Here is an 8,405-nt window from a genome sequence, read left to right on the forward strand (position 1 = left end):
AAAACACTTTCCTGATCACATCTTAAGCCTGCATATGATCAAGCATACCCTAAAAAAAGTTATATTGTGAAATATTACTACAATAAAATTAACTTTTCTTAAATATACATGTAAATATACAGTATAAAGTGTGTAATTTATTCCTGTGATGCAAAGCTGAATTTTCAGCATCATTACTTCAGACTTCAGTGTCACATGATCCTTCAGAATTCATTATAATATAATTATTTCATTCTCAAGAAACATTTATGATTATTATAAGTTATACAGCTTCATATTTTTTTGTGGAAACTATGATACAGTTTTCAGTATTCTTTGAATAGAACTTTCATAAGAGCAACATTTATTTGAATCATTATTTTTTTAAACAATTTTAAAGTTTTACTGTGACTTTTGGTCAAATTAATCTATCTTTTCTGTATAAACATTTTTTCAAAACAATAAATCTTTAAAATATTTATAAAACAGAACAATGACCAATTATAACCACATTAGAAAACAGTAAAGGGATAGTTCACACAAAAATTTAAATTCTGTCATTAATTACTTACCCTCATGTCGCTCCAAACCAATAATACTTTTGTGGAGAGCACAAATGAAGATATTTTTAACAGATGCCTTCTGTGCGTAAACAATTACATCTTTATTCACAAATGATGTATCTCTGACGCATAAGATGGCCGGCTCTCTCGCCAGCACAACACTGATGAATCGTGGTGCTCCATGAACAGGTGTCAGAGACGTATATTTTGTGAATAAAGATGCCATGTTTTTTTTTTTGCACACACAAAGCATTCACTTCGCTTCATAAAGTTGAGGTTAAACCACTGGAGTCATATTGATTATTGTTATAATGTCTTTACTACCTTGAAAGTTGTAGTGGCATAAACTGTGAAATGGAGGGCCAGAAAGCTCTCAGATTTCATTAAAAATATCTACATTTGTGTTTCAAAGATGAACGAAAGTCTTACAGGTTTGCAACGACATGAAGGTGAGTGATGAAAATGTTTGGTAATGTTTGGCGCATTAGGTAAATGAGTTCCTCAGGGGCACCAGTAGATCTCTGCCTGATCTCTGATCTGCTCCTTCCACCATCCCAGTCCCGGATTATTGAGCCACGACAGAAGTTTCCAGTTTGAATGCTTTAGCCTGGCTGTTTTTTCTCCAGCATCTAAAGTGAGAAAGAAAACAATAACCAAAATGTAAATGTAAAAAAACAATGCTTGTCCAAAATGTGAAGTATACACTTGAGTTTTCCCTCTACATATTTGTGCAAGATTTCAGTAATAGATAAATTGTAAATGTTTGCTTGATTAGATAGATGTTTATGCTGAAATATAATATTGGTTTGTGAATTGGTTTGGTTTGTTAAAATCCCCTATCACATGTCATTTTGTAGCGAACTGTCTTGTGTGATTAAAGTTTTGAGCTTCAGAACTTCCGATAACATAGTGAGTTTTTAGGGAGCGAATGTTTCAGTGCACTTTAAGGATTTTGTGATTAAGACGGCCTTTAACCACTGACTACTGAGCTAGAGACCTGAGTGATATGCACCCAGAGTTATGCACCTTGATTAGCTTGTTCAGGCGTGCTGGTATAGGTTGGAGTAAAGCTCTGCATGTAAGTGGACCTTGAGAACAATGTTGAGATCTCCTGCAATATGTTCTGAACTTACAACACTGGTGTCCAGACCAAAGTCCTGCAGAGTTTCTGGTGGTCCTGGATCAGCTGCTCAGGTCTGCTTAAAGGAGAAGTTCACTTTTAAAAAAACTTTTGCTGATAATTTACTCACCCCCATGTCATCCAAGATGTCCATGTCTTTCTTTCTTCAGTCGAAAAGAAATTAAGGTTTTTGATGAAAACATTCCAGGATTTTTTTCACATATTATGGATTCCATTGGGACTCAAACGGTTCAAGGTCCAAATGACAGTTTCAGTGCAGCTGCAAAGGGCTTTAAACGATACCAGACGACGAATAAGGGTCTTATCTAGCGAAACGATCGGTCATTTCAAAAATAAATAAAAAAGTTGAAGTTTTATAAGCACAAATGTTCGCCTTGCTCTGTTCTTTGATGCGCGTTCGTGACGTCACCTAATACGCAATTACGTTGAAAAGGTCACGCTTGAAAAATTAAAAAAATTTATTTTTGGCTTTTTAATATTAAAACACCCAGGATACGCACACGAAATGGGCATTTTAAACGATAAACTGACACAAATACATTTGAAAATGTGTATATGGTCCTCCTTCCGCACATTTGTAAACACATCAAACTTGACCTTTTCAACGTGATTGCGTATTACGTGACGTCACGAACGCGCATCACAGAACAGAGCAAGGCGAACATTTGTGCTTATAAAACTTAAACTTTTTTATTTATTTTTGAAATGACCGATCGTTTCGCTAGATAAGACCCTTATTCACCGTCTGGTATCGCTTAAAGCCCTTTGCAGCTGCACTGAAACTGTCATTTGGACCTTGAACCGTTTGAGTCCCAATGGAATCCATAATATGTGAAAAAATCCTGGAATGTTTTCATCAAAAACCTTAATTTCTTTTCGACTGAAGAAAGAAAGACTTGGACATCTTGGATGACATGGGGGTGAGTAAATTATCAGCAAAAGTTTTTTTAAAAGTGAACTTCTCCTTTAATTGGGTTTGGAGCTAAACTCTGTGAAGCTAAACAAACTGTAAAGGGGAGAAGACAAACAATATTATTATGTTATAAATAATTTGTTCTGTGTTCATCTGCTTACCTGTACAAAGTATGCATCATGAATAAGCGGTATATATTGAATTTGATCTTTTAATTACACTGTTTTGCTACATTAATACTAACTACAAACCTGATAAAAATGGCTGGTGGGCAATGGAAAGCCTCCAGGTGGGCGTAATGGTGTGACGTCACGTGATATGAATTAACCATACCCAGTCAACATTATGATCTCACAGTGATGTCACCATGTGGTCACAACGTCTGCAATCTGAGTTCACAGTGTTCTAAAAGTGTAACCGCACAGCGCTCTCACTGTGTGCTCAAACTATGACTACAATATGAGCTCATCCCAGCTAGAAATGTTATTGTTCTATGAATGTTTTGAGAGCATTATGTTATGTTCTTGTAATATTTTCTGTAGTTAATTTTATTTTTGTAACCAGAATGTTCTCCTAAAAGGTAGGATAACACTCTCTATAAACATTTCAAACATGTTTAGTGATGACATTGATAGAACATTATCCCCCCTAACATTCTTAGACAGTTATAGCGGGAAGTTTCGATGTTTAGAAATTATGTTTAAGAGGCTTACATGTTGAAGTTTGTTTGAAGAGTTTGGTCACCATTGTAGAGGTCAGTGTTTGCTGTAGTTGGGCTCTTTGGTCTTAGGGCTGGGCGCTTTAAATCGCGATATTGTTATGCGCATCTCGTCAGTAAAGCCGGTTCCTTGATTAGTAGTAAGTCGCCATCACCTGCTTTCAGATGGAGCGGCATTGACTACAAAGAGCTGTAGTTAACTGACAAGCTGAGCCATATCGCACTAATATCGCGGACGTATCGCCAGCGATAATTAATGCGATATGGCTCAGCTTGTCAGTTAACTATGGCTCTTTGTACACAGTAAAAACTCCAGTGTTAAATTAACACTCCTGGGAGTGTATATGAGTCCACACTCAAGAGTGTTGAAGTTAATGAGATATAATTAAGTGATTAATTTTGTGATGATTGAACATTATTGAAGTCACCTGATGTTAACAAGCAGAATCACTGAAGGAGAAAATCTCAAATTGTAAGTTACCGTTATGACGATCAATGGTTGCTTTAGTTGGGCTCTAGGCCCATATATTATTAACTTTAGATTTTGTTTGGCTGTTGTTTCTGAATTATAATCACCAGTTGAACAAAGAATAAAGTGATCTGATGATGATGATTATGTTATGACAATCATCATTTGAACTTGATCACTGAACTCATTAAAATCCTTCTTTCTGGCTTTGATTTATGTTGTTGGTTAGTGAATCTGCATAAATGCCCAGAATATTTTTATATAATATATAGGATTTCTTAAAAGTTGTTAAAAAAAAAAAGTCATTCTTTTAGGCACACACAGATGTCAAGATTCAGTCTATGCATCTCAACAATGGTGAGGAGCAGAATATTCAATTAGGAAAAGTAAATTACATAGACAATTCAGATCATAATTTATTCATACCGCAATGCATGATGGGAGCCATTAATGAGTTGTGATTGGTGGCAGCCACTGCAACATGCTTTATTATTGTCACCATTGTTGAGATTCACAGGCTGATTATTGATGTCTGTGTTTTAAATGAATTTATCTGAATGTATATTGATCAGAAAAATGTTTATTAAATATTTTGAATTATAAGTAAAGTATTGATAATCATAGGCTGAAGAATCACTAAACTGCTGCTAAGTTAGCCAAACTATCTCAATAAGTTTCCTTTTTCAGATCACAGCATGATTATGTCAAAACATAACCAACACTATAACATCACAATTTACTTTGTTCATGTAACTGTTATAAATCAATAACAGCAGACAAACAACAGTAAATATTAAAGTAAACATATAATGGTCTAGAGCCCAACTAAAGCAAACACCCATCACCTTAATGGTAACTTGCAATTTGTGATTTTCTTCTTCAGTGATTCTGCTTGTTAACATCAGGTGTCTTCAATAATGCTCAATCATCACTAAATTAATCACTTAATTATCTCCTCAGCCCTAAATGCCGCTTCATCTGAAAGCAGATGATGGTGATTTACTACTAATCAAGGAACCGGCTTTACTGACGAGATGCGCATAACAATATCGCGATTTAAATCGCCCAGCCCTAGTGTCCATAATATGAGCACACAGTGAGTGCACAGTGCGGTTACACTTTTAGCTCACTGTGAACTCACATTGTGGTCATATGGAGAGATCACTGTGAGATAAACGTGTTGGGTGGGTACAGTGCGTACTTTTAGGTTAAATAAATTAGCTTATTTCCATTCATCCATTGACCAATTGTCAGCAAAACCTTTACAAAACTATCAAAATATCTCATCTACACATAAGATGTGATTACAAGCCCAAACTTACAGCTCAAGTCTAGTTAACCTAACTTTAACGTTAAGTTACCTCTAACTTAAGTTAGTTAGCTAGATGCTAACGGACTTTTTCGAAGACACTACACCATTTCTATAAAGTAAATATTCAACGGAAGCGAGTGATTTACATGAAAGAAAGTCTCAGAAACATTTGTATGTACTATTTGTGTAATTTTATGGACTGAACTTACCTTAAAGTAGTTAAAACAGCAGTGAGAGACGTACGTTTCGCTGATTGTCAGTTGAGCTGCCGTCTCGTTTCCATGGTAACGCCCTCCGCTCCAGTTCAAATGCGGCTTGAATGTTCAGCGCGCGCGCGCCCATTAAAACACGTAGAAGTCACGCAGCATTTACATACATTTAGATTGATGGAGTGAATTATTTGATAATCAGCTAAAATATCCTGAAACCTGATGTATTATTAAGTGGATAGTAGGCCTGTGGCCATCGCAAACTGTAAATGGAATGAAAATATGAAAGCATTGAAAATGTAAAACATGTTTGAAGTCATTTATATATATAATAGGCTACATTATAATATAATATATGTCTACCTTTAGAAATGGTAAACGTGGTGTAGAAATAAAATAGCAAAAACTACATGATATAATTATGAACATATTTTTCTCATAGGCTACACAAATTTACAGATGTAACAGGAACAAAGCTTAAGTATTTTTTAAATGTATTTCAAATATACAAAATGTATTTCAATATATTTAACAGTGCTTCACATATATATGAATATATTAATATTCACATATATATGAATATATTATTAGTGCTGTTATTTATCGGGGTCTACGCAGTGCTTAATTTGTAAAGGGAGGATCCTCCCCTTACACTGCCTAGCTTTACGGCACCAGAGAATTTTTAACGTGCTGATCGAGGGGGTGCTAGATCATTGACTGAGGAGCTGCGCAAAACTTGGCCACTAAATATTTAATATTCAGTTATGTTATTGATCACAATTAAAGTTTTAATTTCATTAAATTGAACAAGCGCAACATTCAGCATTCAATCAAATATTCTAAAAGATAGGCTATTATTAACAATAATGTTATTTTAACACAATATCTCATTATTTCGACATAATATGTGTGCGTGCAACAAGCAAGATGTGCATTTGTAAATCCGGTGACGCGTGTATTGATTTTTATTAATAAACAAGTGTTTTCTCTGATAGTGTCGACTCGGCTGCAAAGATGAAGTTGACGATCGCCATCTCCGTGTGAACGCGCCTATAGAGAGAAATGCACATAGGGGATTACATAATCATAGAGTAGCCTTTTTCTTTTTTCGTTTTGAATTATTTCGTTTAAAGACATTTCAAGCTTTGTGTATTTGATGTATTTTTCATGTCTGTGTGAGGCATACACTGAGTTTCGTTAAGTTAGGATGAGATGCGCTTAACGTGCTATGCAAGTGACCGCGCGGGCGCCTCAATGATTGTCTGTTATATTTGCTTCTTATTAATTAAATCCAGGCATGGTTGATGAAAAATTGATTAAAATTAAGATACAATTTATACAAAACGAAATTCACTTTAAAGAAAGGTTTTCTACAAAACAAAACTTGATGAAGTGGTCAAAATCATGTCTGACCCGCATGTCTCATATTGCGCATCCTATCTTACTCGGTCGTGCTGTTCACTTTTCATAATCAACATAAATGGAAAATAAAAATAAAAATATTAAACACTATAATATTTTAACAAATATGAAACTAAATGCATTTTTTTTTTAATGGCTACGTATAGTAGGCCTACATACTCTCTCTTTGTACAAATTGCACATTCATTTTTCTGAATTTTGCACACACAAGTTGAAAGGAATTTGTTCAAATCAAGTTCACGGATAATTGTGCGTGCATTTATTAATCATTATTATGATACTAAAATCATAATGCTATGAGGGTGGTTCTTCAACTACAGGCACTTTTGGCCTTGTGAACTTGATGTAAAAAAAAAGTGTTCAAATCAAAATTGTCACAGTCTTACAGTTAAATATAACTAGTCTAGTTTAATGATCCATAAGAGAACGCACTTACATTATAAGACAAATTGGTGTTTTTTGACATATTTTCCGATCCGCACTGAACAAATGTCATTTCCATCACATGCAAATATTTGATTATTATTTAAAATTCTTATGATATACATAATTTCTCAACAGTGTAAAACCACTTCCACACATAGTTTGACCAATTTATACCTATATTGCAATTACCATAGATTTGTGGATTAAATTAATTAATTGTCATGAGGCCCAAACACAAAGCTTACATCCACCACAACCTGAAATATAATATTGCATTGGTTAGATACATTTCAGAAAAATAACTACTTGTGTTATTACATTAAGTGGAACATTATCCCATAAAATATGCAGAATTTTTTAATGAGTGATTAGAATTTTGTACATATTTTTAAAAAAGTTATGAGGTGGTGGAAATGACTGGGTGTTGTGGAAATGACAATGAATGGACGTCCATGTAGAAAAACAGAAAACATTTAGTTGAAACCCATTTAACAAATCATTAGTCATTAGTCTGTTTGGTTCCATAACCAGATGAACAGTTACAGTCTTACTGTAAACAACTTTAACCACAAATAGTGAGACCTTTATCCAGTTGACCTCCGCAGCATCTTAAAAATAGATGAAAAGGCATTTAAACAAATATATATTTGAATAAATACATTAGTGTTGTACATTTCAATAAATAAAATATTCATATGTAGCCACTCAATCTAAGAATTCCACCTTGTAAGCATAAATGTCATTTCCACCACACCTTTGTCATTTCCACCCAAGAATAATGTGGTGGAAATGTGGTGGAAATGACCGTGGTGGAAATGATAATCCTACAGTATTTTGTAAAAAAATCCAAGCTAGTATTACATATTAGCTATGAATTGGTAGTTAGCATTGCATGCCTACAAAATACATCTATTTGTGTTAAAAAATTAATTTATTTACAAACTCATTTATTGTTACGCCATGTTTGGAAATGACATACAATAAAAATATTTTCATTTTAAGCAACATTTACCTTGAGTTTTCTTATCCAAGTTGCTGAAGAAATTTAAAATCTCCTCCATGTCAGACATGTGCTGTGATGTCATTGTTCATCTCCATTGAAACTACCCAAACAATCTTTCAAAAAAACTTTTTAAAGGGACATTACAGCGTTGTGGTGGAAATGACGGCAATACTGTGGGACAACTACATTTTGTATATAAAATCACATTAATAGTTGTCTGACCTTAAATACCTCAATTATGTTTTGATTC

The sequence above is a fragment of the Scardinius erythrophthalmus genome (genome assembly GCF_964197995.2).
Source record: "Scardinius erythrophthalmus genome assembly, chromosome: 1".
Classification (NCBI taxonomy): domain Eukaryota; kingdom Metazoa; phylum Chordata; class Actinopteri; order Cypriniformes; family Leuciscidae; genus Scardinius; species Scardinius erythrophthalmus.